The 16,925-nt window shown below is 49.1% G+C and overlaps 1 non-coding gene across 1 annotated transcript; it reads right to left on the bottom strand.

Annotated features, from left to right (window-relative positions):
- Nucleotides 1-14,966: 14,966 nt before the first annotated feature.
- Nucleotides 14,967-15,130, bottom strand: LOC113592562 (U1 spliceosomal RNA). Its single transcript, XR_003412467.2, has one exon. It is a non-coding gene; the product is annotated as a U1 spliceosomal RNA (small nuclear RNA).
- Between the last annotated feature and the right edge of the window lie 1,795 nt (nucleotides 15,131-16,925).

Raw genomic sequence — 16,925 nt, forward strand, 5'->3', positions numbered from 1 at the left:
GTATTTAATTTAATTTTCCCCTGGAATATGTCATCACCAGTATAGCTATTGGGGGGGGGGGGTTGGGGAGGGGGGGAAGAAAACGAAACAAAACAAGAGAAACCATTCCTCCGTTCTGTGCTCACTGCCTTTTATGGGCATTCTCAGATTTCCCCATCAAGGTGGCTTTGAATCAGTACCAGGCCTTCTTTCATGTGGATAACAACTTAAAGATGTGATTTTCGGGGCAAGCAGCTCATAGGGGCTGGTTTTCGGTGCAGTCCGGGGACAGCGAGCGAAGACAGGGAGTACCGGGCGCGGCCACTGGGGGGCACTGTGGCTCCATGGAGGGCTGCCAAGGGCTCCCCAAGGACCCGCCAAGCTGAGCACAAAAGGTGGCATTTCCAAGGTGTGCACAGCGAATTTCTTGATGAATTTACCTCCTCTGTGGAATTCTCCCTTTGAGGCGCCCCCCCCAACCCCCCCCAACCCCCCCACAGCCTCGCTGGAGGTTGGCTGCTCTCCGACTGCGGGGTCCGGGTAGAGCACGCGGGTGTGGCGTGGCCCCGGCCAGCGTCCCGCCGCCCCACGGCCCCACGGCCCCCCAAGAACGCAACTTCATGTCACAGGGACGGCAGTCCTGACATCACTTAGAAGATTAAAAATAAATTGAAGCACATGTCACTTCAAAGGGAGCCCGAAAAGGACATTGGCAGGATTTGATGCATTAATGAGAAGGAGCCTGCTCTCGATTTGAACTGGATGGAAAGAGATAAGATTTTAAAGCTTGTAAGCTGCTAGTATTTCCAAAGGAATGGTTCGATTTTACGATTTAAAAAAGGAAGCCCTTCCCTCCCCCCATCCCTGCACTTGAAACCTCCTGGCTTTGACTTGGCTGTGCGCCCCACGCGGGGCTGGAGGGCCGGCTGGGGTGTGTGGGGTGTGGGGCCAGGCACCCGGTTTCCCCACGCCTGGATGGTGGGGGGGGCGGTCTGCAGGGCCAGCAGCCCCCTCCGGGCCAGGCCATCTGTGCTGCCTGGGCCACCTCCCCCTGGGTGGCCTCCATCTGTAGGCTCACCTAAGAGCCATCCACCTCCGGCTGGTCTTTTGTTTCAAAGACCTTCCCCAGCAGACCCAGCCCCTCTCCCAGCCTGAAATCCCACAGCTTCCAGCAGCCACTTCCTGGCTAATGGGGACGGAGCCTAATCATTCTTGTTTCTCAAGCCTCATCAGGAGGCCTGAGCGCAGAGAGAGAGGGCAGCTCTCGGGGAGGGGAGCGTGGGCAGATGTCCTCATGAAAAATTTACAAGGAATAATCAGAGGCTCTTGCTCTTCCCCCTGCGGGCAAAATCCGCCGCCCCCCACCCCCACCCCCCTGCTTGTTGCTCAGGCCCCCGCAAGAATATTGGAAAATGCCCCATCGTTTTGAAGAAAATCTGGCTCTGGGAGGCTAATGCATGGTGTTTGATGCGCTCGGCTGTCCTCCTGAGACTGGGTTGCAAATGTAGTTCAGGCGAAATTGATGAAGTATCAGTTAATCTGAGGCTGACAGTTTAGAGAGGTCACAGCTGTGAGGGCGGCCAGGGTCTCAGAGAACAGACGAGGAAGAGTTAAAGAGGCACAGAGAGCCCGGTGGAAGGGAGACATCGATCTTCTTGGTGGACAGGTCCCAAACCTTTGTATGTTGCCATATCTCTGAGCACCCCCCCCCCTTAAGGACCATCACACACACACACACACACACACACACACACACACACACCCCTGCAGAAGTCCAAACCCACGCCCCTGATGTTCCTTGCTCCTTAGGAAGGAAGGCGGAGAGGGCTCCTGTTCCTAATTGAAGCAGGCAGTTAGCTCGCCTAATGCAAATTTCCTTTTTTTAATTGGAACTCTGAGTCATGTCTGCCCCTTCCTGCATTTCCTGCTCCAGGAAGACTCGTCTAGGTAGATGGCGTATCTGCAGAGGGGGAGCCATGCACCGCTCAGAAGAGGTTTTCTGGGAGTGGTTATCAACTCTCTGGAAAGAGATGAGAACAGACACAAATTCACGTTTATCCCGAACTGTTTTCTGTGTGAAGATCTAGGACTCCAGGACCCAGGGATCCAACACGGAGCGATGGCTGCAGTGTGGCCGTGTTATCCGTGTGCCTTCCAAGTTACCATGTGGCTTTTACGTCTCGATTCACCAATCATCGGGCTTTATGGGATATGAAGCTGCGGGGGGTTTGGACTCGAACAGCCGGACTTTCCCTGAGCTCCGAGAAAGATTTCAGCATGACTGCCATTTGCTTGCGGGAAAATAGGACAAGAGGTGGTAATGGACTGAATGATTAAATGCCTGGTAGATCAGAGCTGGGATTCTAACCCAATGATAATACGGGCCGTGGTTAACGTTCCCCCAGCCTTTATAAGGTGCGGGCTGTGCCAAAGCCTTGTATATGCAGGCACTCGCGTATCCCTCGCTGCAAACTTGGGGGAAGATACTTTCATTGTTAGTGTGATTATTACCATATTATCTCTTTTTAAAAGAAAGGCAAATTGAGGTTTGCCAAGTAGTTAGCACAATCCATTCCCTCTGTCTCTTCGGGGCTGGGGACTTTTTCCTTTTCCTGGAGGTGGTGCTGGGATTTGGGGGGGGGGCGTGGCTGTTCAATGCAAAGGCTGAAAAATATGACTATGAGTGATGATAGCCAGATTGAAATAACCGCTACTTTGAGTAATTACAAGTGTGTGTCTTAACAGAGACACAAGTGCTTCTTCCTGAAGTTCATGGGGGTAGTATACAAAGACAACAGCAGCCTCTGGAGGAAGGAACGAACTATTTCCCCTGGAAACAGGAAGTCGCCGCACCTTCAGAGGCACCTGTAAAGTTCGTGCAGGCGATGTGCGTTGGGGGGTGGGACTCGCCCCGGGACCCAGGAGCAGTCGCAGTCGCAGGCCGGGCCGTGGTGCCGTGTGCACTGGGCGGCGCGGGAAGCGGACGCGGCGATCCTGGGTCCGTCACGATCGTACAGGGTGTGTGAGGTGTTGTTCTGAGGTCCTGGATCGGGAGTCCCCCCCACCCCGCCGCCGTCTCCTCCCCGCGCGAGGTGGGTGCGGAGTCGCCTTCCTGGACCCTCCCCGCCGCCCCCCTCTCCCAGGCCTGCACCGCCTGAGGGCCCGTGTCTGAAACCGCCTTGAAGACGTTCGCCTGGTGTTTCCGCTGCTTCAGGCTTGAGAGGTAAATGGGATCACTCCCCCCCACCCCAAACCCCGCGACGGCCAGAACCTCACAGCTTGTGCCTGTGGGTCTAACCAGACAGCACACCCCACATGCACACGCATAGCACAGGTGCATACCCGATACACGTGCACACACACACGTAACTCACACATGCACACACATATCACATATACACCCCCCCACATCACATGTACATATACACCACACACATACGTACGCGCCACACATTCATATAAACATGTATCACACGAACAGACACACACATGTCACACGTATTACATGCCACACACACACACACACACACACGCACATCAGAGGATTTTCTGGCCCACAATGTGGACACGGCTGAGTTCCGAAGGCCGCACGTGATTTCATGATGAGACAAAAGGACCACATCTGCTAACCTCAGTAGAAGACAAGAATGTGAGACATTTCGGATCCCCCTTCTCAGTGCATCGGGCTGGAACGTGGTGGCCCAGAATTCCGTCTGCTTCTTGCCCTGGGTTTTCCTGCCTGACGTTTGTAAGCCTAACTTTTGGGTCTCAGTTTTCTCATCTGTGGGAAAAATGTTGGGACTCTGTGGGCACATTAGCAGCAAAAGGCAAGGCAGAGATGTTGTGTGACAGGGAACCCAGAATGGAAGAGCAGGGGAGACACAGACACTAGGAGGACACTGCAGGGGCGCGTCTCTGGGGCCCGGCTGCCCACCCACCTAGCTGACGCGGGCCAGTCGGCTCACCTCCGCCCGAGCCCCTGGGTCAGATCCCGGGCCCAGACCCCCTTCTCCCCAGCAGGGAGGCCGACGGCACAAATACCTGACTGAGGGATTTCACGGGGAGTCGGGGAGACCCCGCGGCCACACGCCTCTGCTGCCCACGCCGATCTGGAACAGCCTCGTGCCCTTTAACCTTTGAACCTTAGTTGCGGAGAAGGGAGAGAGAATCTGTGAGTGGCATCTGAAAACGTGCTTCTAAACGTGGGTGCAAAAACACATAGCAGCTGGCATGTTGTGTTCTTGTTTCTGACTCTATAACAAACACGGCAGTGCAGCTACCAGGGCAGTGACCAGCGACCGGTCCCCCCTCACCCCCGGGGACAGAGAACTGACCTTCACTTGGGTGTGAGGAGCAAGCGCCCCCTCCTGGCCAAGGAGAAGCTCTGCACACAGGTGACTCCAGCCCACCTTGGGAAAGCCACGCACAGCGCACATGCGCTTTTCAGTGCCCTCCTCTGCGTCCTCTTTCTAAGGAAGAAGAGGGAGGTGTTTCTGTGCACCTCTGTCACATGGGAGGGCTTTGGGGAAGCCCTCCAACCCCTGGTTGCTCCCCAGAGCAGCAGCACTGGGGAGGAAGCACGCAGGAAATGTTCCCGGAGGGCCTTGTTGCCTTTCTGCAGCCTGAGTTGATTTGGGGCCGGGGTGAGCCATACTCTTCACGAGTGTACGTATTCCACACTGCTTGCTCTGCTGTTTAGAAACAATATCCAGGGGCGCCTGGATTAAGACTCAGTTGGTTAAGCATCCGACTCTTGATTCTGGCTCAGGTCCTGATCTCAGGGTTAGTGAGTCAGAGCCCTGCATTGGGCTCAGTGCTGACAGCACGGAGCCTGCTTGGGGTTCTCTCTCTCCTTCTCTCTCAGTTCCTCTCCCCTCATTCTCTCTCTCTCTCTCTCTCAAAATATATAAACCTTAAAAAAAAAGAAACAATATCCATTAACGGTAGAGTATTCTGATCAATTCCAAGAGTTCCTAACTTTAGAAAACCTTAGCTAGTTGTTGTCTTAATTCAAAAAAGGGGGGAAAAAATAGAAGACCACCAAGAACTTTTGATGATTTACAATTAGTATTAGTATTAGAATTATATGCATCTAATACGGCGACCCAGTGTGGGCCCGGGCCCAGGCCCAGTAGTGCCACTGACAACTTGCTGGGACTACAAATCCCCGGCCCCCCCCAGACCTACTTATAAATATTATAACTCCTCCAATGGTTTCAATCGATAGCACATCTTCTTTTGTTTTGTTTCACTTTGCTTGACTTTTATAAGACTACAGTCAAAAGTTCAACGAGATACAGTGAGAGAAGAAAGGCAGGAGCCCTGGCTGCATTTCAGGGGCCTCAGAAACTTACCTTTCTGTGTTCATCCCCGTCAGTACCTGGGTCAGTACCCGGGTGCCATGTTGGATTTCCCCAAACGAAACCGATGAGCCGTCGGCATCATGTGAGATATGAAATTAAAAATAAAAAACATTCAAAATCTCCTAATCTCGCAGCTATGTAAATATTTATCTCAAAGGAGGTTTTCAACATGGTTTCACTAGGATCGGTTCTTTGGTAGGCTGCCCAGTTTTAACAGATGTTTTGAAAACCAACTCCAGTGAAAAGTAGGCTTTGTAACTTTATCACAGGACCTCTGAGACCACATGGGTCAGTGAGAAGCTGCCTTTAGATTATCACGATACTAAGACAGGAAAGGAAAGGCATCCCCTGTGGGCCAAGGTCATGTGCCTGAAGACCTTTAGTGGAGAGTTTAGGGCTGTGTTGTCTGCCCCTCAGCCCCGGGCAACCCTTCGGCAGACCTTCCTGTATCTTTCAGGGAGCCAAATTGGCCTTCGTCGCTAGTCTAATAGATGAACCTTAAGACACAGATCTTCAAGCATCAGTCCTCTGAGAAGGACGCAAGCAGGGTACTTGAATGTCTCGTGGTGAGAAGGTGGCACAGAGTCTTTATCTCTAGTTGTGCACGTTGGCTTGGGCAATTCTGCTTCCGATATGTGGTTGGACCTTTTCACGCAGAAATCAGAGGCTCCCGACCACAAAGATGTCTTGAAGGCAGTGATTTCCTTTAAAAGAAGATAAATAGCTTCAAAATATAGTTTGCATGTGAATCAACTTGTAAAGTACATTAGCCTATATTGCTAAGTTGGATTTGGGCAGACCTGTTTCAGGAAGTACACTTTTAACATGTGTTCGGGGCTGATAAGAACAGCGTCTAGGTGCTGATTTCTCTGGGCACATAAAATGCGGGAGGTATTGACAGGTAGATCAGCACAGAGCAGGCTGTCCTATCAAGGACTCATTTACATGTCAATGCCAGGCCGGGGCGGTTTGATTACTTTGCTCGCATCTGAGCTTCCAGAACAAATAAAAACAGATAGATAACATTTGTGACTCTAGAGTTTCTTTTGCTCTCTGGTTACTTGTGTGTGTATTCTTAACAGATAATAATGTGAGAATGTGGGAAGTCTGGAACTGTTTTCATTTTCTAGTGCCTTTTATGCAGTGGCGGCCATTTGGATGGCGAGGTGAACTGATTAACAAAATTGCCCATGAGGCCGCTCGTGTAATGTCTTAAATTCTGTGATCAGTTTTGAAGGACAATATCTAAACTATTATAACAGTGAGGGTCTGGGGTAAAAAGGAAAAGAAGAATTAGTATACCAGTGTTGATTCCTTTTCAACTCTCTGTCCCTCTGTCCCCACCAATGAACAGCCCCTAGTGGACAGTGTCTTCTCACGTGAATGCTTGTCGAGATGAGTATCTGTCCTTCAGCTGGGATAGTTGTCACTATTAAAATTTATTTGGTACCAAGTGACAAAATGGAATTGTCCCTTAATTGGACACGCATTTGTTGAGAGGATAATATATTCGCTAGCTGTCTGCCATGGACATCTGGTGTCTTCCTCTGCCCAGCATCCCTTCCCGTCTTTTCCTGGAAACAATACCTTCTTCCCTAGAGGAGCGGCCCCTCCTCCCTTCCATGGGCATCCGGGACCGGCCCCTCCTTGTGCTCTGTTCTCCTGGCCCCGGTGGTTAGCGCAGGAGTGGCATAGCCCCCGGGAGACAATCCCATGACTTTCATATGTAGACTCTGGAGAAAGACAGTCCCTTCCAGCCTCCTGTGGCCGAGGTGATGAAAACCTGTGTCTTCCTGAGGTCATACCTCACGGTCCCCTGACACCCGGAGGAAGACTGTGGACATTAAGATGAAATAATGTCACCCCGTGAAGGAACCAAAGCTAAGAGACCCACAGAATTCGGACAGAGTCAGAATTTGGGTCTCTGGACTCTGTGAAGTCAGCCCCGTGGTTCTCACTCACTATGTAGGAGTGAACCAATTCCTCGTTGTGTTCAAGTGAGTTTGGATGGTGTCAGACATGTGCTACTGAAGGAGTGTGGAATAATACTCTGGCCTACAGGATAATTTGTCTTTGTGTTTACAGTATTTATGAAGCTAATTATATCAAGTCATTAGTTCTAAGCACATTATGGAGATTTTTGGACACCTCTAAAAGGGATTGATAGCAACATTCCCTCGTGCTCTTTTCCCCCTTCTCTTGCTTCTTTTTCTCATGACGAGGATTAAAATACCATCCTCTGTTAAAAAAGAAACCAGGGGCCCCTGGGTGGCCCCATCAGTTGAACGTCCGACTCCGGCTCTGGTCGTGATCTCACGGTTCATGAGTTAGAGCCCCTCGTCAGGCTTTGCGAGGACAGCCTGTCAGCACAGACGCTGCTTTGGATCCTCTGTCCCCCTCTCTCTGCCCCTGTCCCGCTTTTGCTCTCTCAAAAGTAAATAAATATTTTTAAAAAAGAGAAAAACAAGTGCAAAATAGGGTAATTTGCCACCGTGAAATGAAACCAAGACCTGATTTACCGTTTCGGTCTCTCGCAGAATCGTGACCGTTTATTTTTTTTTATCTGTGATTTCGTTTTCAATTATCTTAGGCCTTATCACATAATTTACACATCTGTGGTGATGCTGCATCTCCTCTATTTCCAATGAGTTGGCGAGAACACCATCTCTAATCATACATACGTGGTAATTCTACAGTTGTATTTTTGAAGAGCCGTTGAGAAGACAGCCCTGAATGGTAACTTGAGTCTGGCTTACTAAAGAATTCACAAGCCAGGTTGGCTACAATATGTTGTCACACTGAACTTTGAAAGCATCTGACCTTCTGGATCATCTATAAAATGCGAGAAGGGTTACATACTCTTTATTTAATATCATATGTAAACCACACTAAAATCCTTTCATTAAGCAAAGGGCAACATTTTAGGTACAGGGAATTTTATTTTACTTTTTTAACTTACTTTTTAATTTATTATTTTTTTATGAATATCATTTATTGTCAAATGGGCTTCCATACAACACCCAATGCTCATCCCAACAAGTGCCCTCCTCAATGACCATCACCCATTTTCCCCTCTCCCCCACCCACTCCCCCACCTTCAGTTTGTTCTTTGTATTTAAGGGTCCCTTGTGGTTTGCCTCCCTCCCTCCCTGTTTGTAACTATTCCCCCCCACCTTCCCCCATGGTCTTTTGTTAAGTTTCTCAAGATGCACATATAAGTGAAAACACATGATATCTGTCCTTCTCTGACTGATTTCACTCAGCATAATACCCTCCAATTCCATCCACGTTGCTGCAAATGGCCAGATTTTATTCTCTCTCGTTTTCAAGTAGTATTCCATTGTATATATAAACCACATCTTCTTTATCCATTCGTCAGTTGATAGACATTTAGGCTCTTTCCATAATTTGGCTATTGTTGAAAGCGCAGTGCAAGGGATTTTAATTAAACTGACATAGTTGAGACCAAAAAGATACCGTGGACCTTGTAGCTTATCTTCAGCTCTTGCAACATGACTTGAAACACAGCTGGGTGTTGCTGTTCTATGAGACAGTGAAGAGATTTCTTCGGTATTTAAACATATTCATATGACCCGTTCGATAAACCTAAATATAAACCCAATCTCCTACACATTCAGAGATGGCATTCACCATGTCTGTGAAAAGCTCACATTGCTAATTGATTCCAATCGTGTCTTCAGAAGGGGAAATCAGTGATGGCACTTGGGAACCAGAATTCCTGTCAAGTTCTAAACGCTGGGCGCATGCATTTAGCCATGAGCCAATCTGATTTAAATCAGCACTGTCCATGAGAAATATTCTACCTGCCATTTGTGATCTGAATTCCGGTGTACAAGATCCATTGAAATACGGCACACGTAAAAAACGGTCATGAGGCATTTTTGCTCGTAAATAAATAAGGCAGTGGCTGGCTGACTGTTTCTCCTTAGTTGCCTTTTGGGATAAGCTATCAAGCCCGCCTTTCCCCTGGTCTTCTTAAAGCCAATGAAGATGGTTTTGTTCTGCGGATGCATTTCTTGGGATACTCCAAATACTCCATCAGTGTCTCCCCTCCCCCAGGTGAGGTCTTTGTTCTTGTTGGCGGCCATGTAAGAAAATCCAGGGGCCCAGCCTCTCTTTCGCCCAAACAGACCACAGAGATTTAATAACAGTCTTGTTCTTGCCTTGCCTCTCTTTTCGACAGCATGGTGCCGGGCACGCTACCTAACGGAATCTTCTTGCCCTTCTCAACGTCATCCATTTTTATTTTTTTAAATGTTTTATTTATTTTGGGGCAGGGGGAGAGAGAGAGAGCGAGAGAATCCCAAGCAGGCTCTGTGCTGCCATCCCAGAGCCTGATATGGGACTCGAACCCATGAACTGTGAGATTATGACCTGACCCAAAGTTCGATGCTCAACTGACTGAGACACCCGGGCACCCCAACATCACCCATTTTTTCTTTTCCTTTTTAAGTTTATTTATGTATTTTGAGAGAGACAGAGAAGGGGGGTGGAGAGAGAATCCCTATCAGCACAGAGTCGTAAACAGAGCTCGAACTCACGAACCCCTAGACCATGACCTGAGCCGAAACCGAGAGTTGGATGCTTAACCAACTGAACCGCCCAGGTGCCCCTATTTTTAAACGGCTCTTCCATCACGTGCAGAACAAAGGTTCCTGCTGGCAAGCCAGATGTCAGAAGTCCTTCTGAAGTGTCCTGGCCAGCTCTGGGCAGGCCATCTGCGGGATCAAAACCCTGCTGTTCTTTCCCCCCCAAAAGAACACGACCTGGCCTGAAACAAGCCTTCCTTTTCTTCTGCCGGTTGCTCCTTGCCCTGTCGTCCTGCCTACGAACACCTGCCCCTGTGCGGCTGCTGGGGCGTCTCTCTTCTTACTGGATGCCGTGCTGCCTGGTTCAGGAATCGCTCAATAAAGCCAGCTGGGTCTTCCCATTTTCTTGGCTGAATTTTGTGGGGGTTTTTGAAGGACCTCAAATATCACCTGGACTTGCTAATTCAAATCCATCTACTTAGAAACACACGTGCTCTTTTGCACTTCGTGTATTTTAAGACACTAGAGAGGCAGACTTAGCGTTACAAAACAAAGGACAGCTAGTTCCAGTATCAAAGTAAGAACAGTATAAATGCACACAGAAAGGAGTTACCGTGAGGTTTTAGTGCTATTAATTATGTCAAGTTGTCCCCAGAACACCGTGTCCACTGTGGCCACGCACAAACTCCTGGAGGCAACTTTGTACACAAAGGAGGGGAGGAAGGCCACCTAATACTTTATTATTAGCTAGCTCACTGGACCCCAACTTTAGCACAGGGCAGAGTGAACTGGGCTGGACATTGCAGAAAACTTTATTTTCCTTTCATTTGTTTAAAAAACACATTTTTGTAGCCAAAAAAAAAAAAAAAAAGAAAAAAGAAAGGGAACGTTCGCTGCTAGGAGTTTGTTGCTGTGCTAAGTTTAGAATCTGGCACTTTTATCAGAAGTACTGTGAAATATATGCTTTTGAAAGTGCCACCTCGGGGCGCCTGGGTGGCTCAGCTGGTTGAGCACCTGACCTCAGCTCAGGTCGTGATCTTGTGGTTCTGGAGTCTGAGCCCCACGTAGGGCTCGCCGCTGTCGGTCTCTCAGCACAGAGCCCACTTTGGATCCTCTGTCCCCCTCTCCCTGTCCCTCCCCTGCTTGCACTCTCCCCAAAATAAATACATACTTAGAAAAAAAGTGCCACCGCAATGCCTTTCTGTTTACATGTAATGTTTTCCCTTCACTTTGACATTTGTTACATTCACGAAGGTGTTCCCAGTGCTTATGAGGTTGCACTTATATGAGAGAGAGAGAGAGAGAGAGAGAGAGAGAGAGAGAGAGAGAGAGAATTGCATGAGACCTGGTGGTTATTTGTACACTTTGTGGTCTCGAGACCTATTTTTTCCTTCTTTATTTATTATGTGGGTGCTATGCCCCCATGAAATGCTACCGTGAGCCCAGGAAAGGATTGTTGCCATGCCCTCAATATCTCAGATGTCTGAGAAACCTAAGAGCCCTCTGTGCTTCTGGATGGATCTGAAGATACGGGAACTCGAACAGTCCACAAGCAGAATATGAAAAGGACTTCAGAGCATCAAGGGAGCCTGGGTGGCTCAGTCGGTTAAGCACCCGACTTTGGCTCAGGTCATGATCTCATGGTTCGTGGGTTCGAGCCCTGCGTTGGGCTCTGTGCTGACAGCTCGGAGCCTGGAGCCTGCTTCCGATTCTGCGTCTCGCACTCTCTCTGCCCCTGCCCCACCCTCCACTCAAATATGAATAAACATTAAAAAGACTCTAGATGAGCATCAAGTTGCCAAATCCCTCCTACCACAATCCTGATGAGGAATGTGGGGAGGGTCTTGAAATTGGGGGAATAGTAGGAAGTATTGTACAGGGGGGAAGGAGATCCTTGGAAGTGACAGATGTCCTGAACAAGTACATCCGCCTCTGAGAAGGTGTGGGGCGTCACATTGCCTGCCTGGCGAGCAGCTCTTCGGCGTCCCTAGGAAAAGGGCATCGTGCAAGCCTGCACCCAGGTTGGTCCTGGCCTCTCGGAGCTGCCCTGCAGGCTAGATACCGTGACTCCAGCTGTAGCCAGGAATAGAACGAGAGCTTAGCGTTTTTTTCTTCAGTGGATAAAACTGAGCTCATTCACAGACATTGAAAGAACCTGCCACTGTTATTGATTCAGAATAAAATCCTCTCATTTTTATTTATTTATTTATGATAACGTTTATTCATTTTTGAGAGACAGAGAGAGACAGAGCGTGAGCAGGGGAGGGGCAGAGAGAGAGGGAGACACAGGATCCGAAGCAGGCTCCAGGCTCCGAGCCGTCAGCACAGAACCCGACACGGGGCTCGAACCCATGAACCGTGGGATGGTGACCTGAGCCGAAGTCGGGTGCTGAACTGACTGAGCCACTCAGGCGTCCCAGAATAAAATCCTTTTAAAAGGAGATTCTGGAAAGACTTTGAGCTGAGAAGGATCCCAGCTTGGGATGTTGTCGATGGACGAGTGGTCGCAGCTCCAGAACTGAGCTCCAAAGGCCTGCAACTCTCCAAACCCTGCTACCTCACTCTGGTGGTGTTCTTTTCTGAGTGGAATGTTTTCAGTGTTCGGACTGTCCTACTTGTCCTTTTCCTTCCCTGGAAGCTCTTCTCTGTCTCCTTTGCCATCCCACCCTCTTTCCCCCGTCCCTAAAGGATGAAGTCATTCAGCTTGGCCCCGTAGCTTCCTCTCTCTCCTACTTTCTGGTGACCTCATGCGGGTCTGCAGCCTTAACTGGAAGGGAGTTAGTTCTGCACGGAAGGCCCCGCATTTGCATCTGCAGCCATCTCTCTGAGCTCCAGGCTCCGACCTCCACCTCCCTGTGAGTCTCCAAGTTTCCCGGGCCCCGGACTTGGCCGTTACCCTTAGAGATTCTCTTTTTCCACTGTGATCTCTAGGCCCAAGCCATTTCTGCTGTTCCACCATCACAATGAATCCCACGTCAAAAACCCATCGCTCTGTGTCTCCTGCCAGGGTCCCGGCCAAGCCGCTCTCACCTCTTGTCCAATGAGTGCAACAGCATAGTAACTGGTGTCCTTGTTTTCATTGTTTCCACTCTTCCTCACTTCCGACGCTCTGGACCCTACCTTCAGGAACGTGTTACGTGAAATAATCTTTTTTCAAATACAGAGAAGTGTACTTCTGTCCAAGCCCTCCGTCGGCTTCCCATTGCAATCAGAATCAAAGCTAAATCGTTCTTCACGGTCTGTGGACTCTGCCTTCTGCCTTCTGCCTTCCTGGCCATCCTCTACCTCCCTCCTGGCCTCCTGCACAGCCTCCTTGACTCTCTACAGGACATACTCGTCAGAAAGGCCCTCCTGGCCCAGCAAGTCTGCATGTACTTTTTCTTTCAGCTCTCAGATCGCAAGTGTCCATTGCCAAGAAGGCTCAGTTGACCTCTCTCTCTGGTGTATCCAGTCCCCCTCTCCCCACCCCCAACACTTGTCCCGCTTTCATTGATTTCATTTGTCAACATAAGAGATTATCTTCTTGATTTATTTTTGTATTAGTTAATTATCTTTCCCAGTGAAATATAAGATCTGTCAGCACAGAATCTATGTCTGTCTCATTCACTGCTTTGTCTGGCACAGGGTTCCAAGTGCATTTGAAAACTGCACAGGTGAATGAATGAATGAACGGATGGATGGTTGAACGAAGTACAATTGTAGAGCAGGGCGATCTCTGAAAACCTACCCCGCACCTGAAACGCCCAGGCACGTCCACGGCTGCCATTTGTTTCTTCATTAAAGGGAGAAGTGGTCCCTTTAGTAGAGCTTTTCCTTTCGCAGTGCTGGTGTGACAGATCCAGAGAGGGGTGCCTCGGTGCCACAAAGTCTGTTGACAGATTGGAGGGGGCTTAGAGAAGAATATGGGATGAAAGGACCAAAGAGATTGATTTATGAGCTGAATTAAACCTGCGGAATGCGTGCCTAGAGCACTGCGAAACATGGGCAGGAAATACTGTACAAAATTTGGAACATGTACAGAGGTAGGACAGAGATGAATTATTTAGCTCTGTGCGCATATTTGTAATTAGCAGACGGAGGACGAATGGAGCCTTGGCTGTTAGGCCCGAGGAGCTGCCTTCCCCAGGACGGTCACGGTGGTCCTTTCATTGATGGACAGAAAAAGCTACCAAAGGAAAACATGGGGATTGGGGATTGCTACTTCCAGCATTTTCCTAATGAGGTCAATACTCCGAAAATCTTTGAAAGAGCAGAGGAGCATTCTGGAAAAGTGTCATCACTTTTTATGTTTACTCGAACTCCTTATCCATCATCTGGCTCGGACTCAGAATTCAGTCGAGGTGGTCCCAAGTTCAGATTAAACAGATTTTCAGGGAATGAAATGGGAATGGTGGCTTCTCACACCTTCTACTGTATATGTCCTATTGCTGCTGTGACAGATCACTCAGCATTTAACAACTTCAACCACACAAATGTATTTGCTTAAAGTTCTGTGGGGTGGAAATATGACACAAGTCTCACTGGGCTACAATCCGTGGGTCAGCCCGCTGTGCTCCTTCCCGGAGCTCTAGAGAAGAATCCGTTTCCTCGCTTTCTGTGGCTGCCAGAGGCCTCCCACGTTCCTGGCCTGGTGGCCCTTCTTCCATCGTCAAAGCCAACAAGGATGTACTCTCTATGCCTTCCTTCAGTGGCCGCGTCCTCCTCTAACTCGTCTTCTCTCTCCCCTTCCGCTGGGAAGGACCTTGGTGATTACAGCGGGCTCATCTGGAGAATCCAGGATAAACGTCCCTTTTACCGGAGAGCCGATGTGTATCTTGATTCCATCTGCGACCCTCACTCTGCTTTGCCGCATCACAAGATCTGGGGATTGGGACGTGGGCATCTTTGCTGTTGGTGGCAGGGCATTATTCTGCTGACGGCATCGAATGAGGGCATCTGTGGAGATGTCGGGGGCGGTGCTGAGGCACAAAGAGGTCCTTCCTGAGCTTCACACCTCTGGTTCTGAGCACTCGGGCTCTCCCAGTGATCAAGTTCACTTTTATTTTTTATTTATTTATTTATTTATTTATTTTTTCAGGGGAAAGCGCGAACGCAGTCCCCCACTACCACAAATTATGCAGTCGAGTTTCCCACATTTGGGGAAATCGCAGGGGTCAGCACATCCGGAGTGCAATGGATAAGCCTCGCCCTGGGAAAACCACCTTCGTGATCATGGTATCTCCCCTGCCAGGTAAGTATTCAAGTTCACTTTTAAACCTGTATCGAGGACACATTAGTACTGTTGGCCAGTCAGGATCCCAAGGAGAAACAAAGGCATGCTCTCTGACCTGCCGAGTCCTACCAGGAGCCTGGAGCAGGATGGCCTGGGACACGTGAGGGCATAGAGAGGAGCAGACAGCAGACATTGACATGCAGAGTTTAGAAATGAAGACACGGAGAGGCAGGAAATTTGCGTCTGTGGCTCATGGTCAATAACCAGGGAGTTGTGGAGCTGGGTCAGAACCAGGCGTTGAATTCTAGTGCTTTATTCGCCACGTTCTACCTCATTAGCCATGACATGCGTCCCCTTAGCCAACTACCATAACACAGGGAAGGACACTGAGAGGTGAACGGGAAGAGCTGTTCCCCTGAGGCAAACAGAAAGATGCTGAGCGAAAGCCAATAACAGAGGCACAAAATGAAGAAAAAGTGAATGTGTGAGAAAGATCACTTCTGGGGGAGCTACAATATTTGCAAAGTAGGTGGTGACAAACAGAGGCCAAGGGCAAACGGAATGCTCACGTTCCCAATGTGGTGGCCGCGGCCAAGGACACAAACGATGGTGAGAAAGGAAATTGGTTCCACAGCTTTGTGGGGCAGCTGCTAGCCCAGGCGTTGGCTGATGTGCTTTGTGGCTCTGAGCCTTCGTGTTCATGGCCAAGGACACAGGATGGCCGGTGGCTTAGCCCCAAAGAAGGGACTCCTTTCCCTCAAACAGACCTGAGCCGTGGCCTTGACTTAGATCCTGAGTTACACCTGTGTGGGGATTCAGAACACACACACACACACACACACACACACACACACACTGAGCTGGTAGCCACTTAAAAATTGCTCGTGATGATTTGGGATTCTAACATATTTACATTTCTTTAAATGGATTTATTTATTTTTTTAATTTTTTTTTAACATTTATTTATTTTTGAGACAGAGAGAGACAGAGCATGAACGGGGGAGGGTCAGAGAGAGGGAGACACAGAATCTGAAACAGGCTCCGGGCTCTGAGCTGTCAGCACAGAGCCCGACGCGGGGCTCGAACTCACGGACCGTGAGATCACGCCCTGAGCCGAAGTCGGCCGCTTAACCGACTGAGCCCCCCAGGGGCCCCTCTTTAAATGGATTTAAAGCTCATCCCCAAACCTCCTCCAACCACACAGTGTTAATAAAATTACATCCTACTACTAGTTAACGATGGGTTTTGATCGAAAAGCTCTAAATAATGCTCCGTAATGGTGTCATTCATTGTGACTGCTGTCATTTGTCTGGGCACATGGACCTCTAGATCCCGGATCTCACCTTGTATCTTGGTAAAATCAGAACCTAAGTTTTAATTTTTAAAAACCATGTACTTTTGTAATGGATGTTGAATAAAAAATTTCCACATTACATATCTGCAAGGCAACATTTAAAACTTGGTGGAGACGGGGAGCCTGGGTGGCTCAGTCGGTTGAGCTTCAGCTCAGGTCGTGATCTCATGGTTGGTGGGTTCGAGCCCCGCGTCGGACTCCATGCTGACAGCTCAGAACCTGTTTTGGATTCCGCGGCTCCCTCTCTCTTTGCCCCTCGCCTGCTCGTGCTCTCTCTGTCTCTCAAAAATAAACATTAAAAACAATTAAAACTTTGTGGAGATGCTGCCCTCTTCCAGCTCAGACTGCAATTCCATAACGAAAAGAAAATGTCATGCTCCTTTAGCAACAATGATCTTTCTGTGCGTTTTGTGTTCTTGAGCCTGTTTGTTTACATTGAAAGTGTTTCTAAAAAGCTGTGTTTCATA

Source organism: Acinonyx jubatus, chromosome A3, assembly GCF_027475565.1.
Source record: "Acinonyx jubatus isolate Ajub_Pintada_27869175 chromosome A3, VMU_Ajub_asm_v1.0, whole genome shotgun sequence".
Taxonomy (NCBI): Eukaryota; Metazoa; Chordata; class Mammalia; order Carnivora; family Felidae; genus Acinonyx; species Acinonyx jubatus.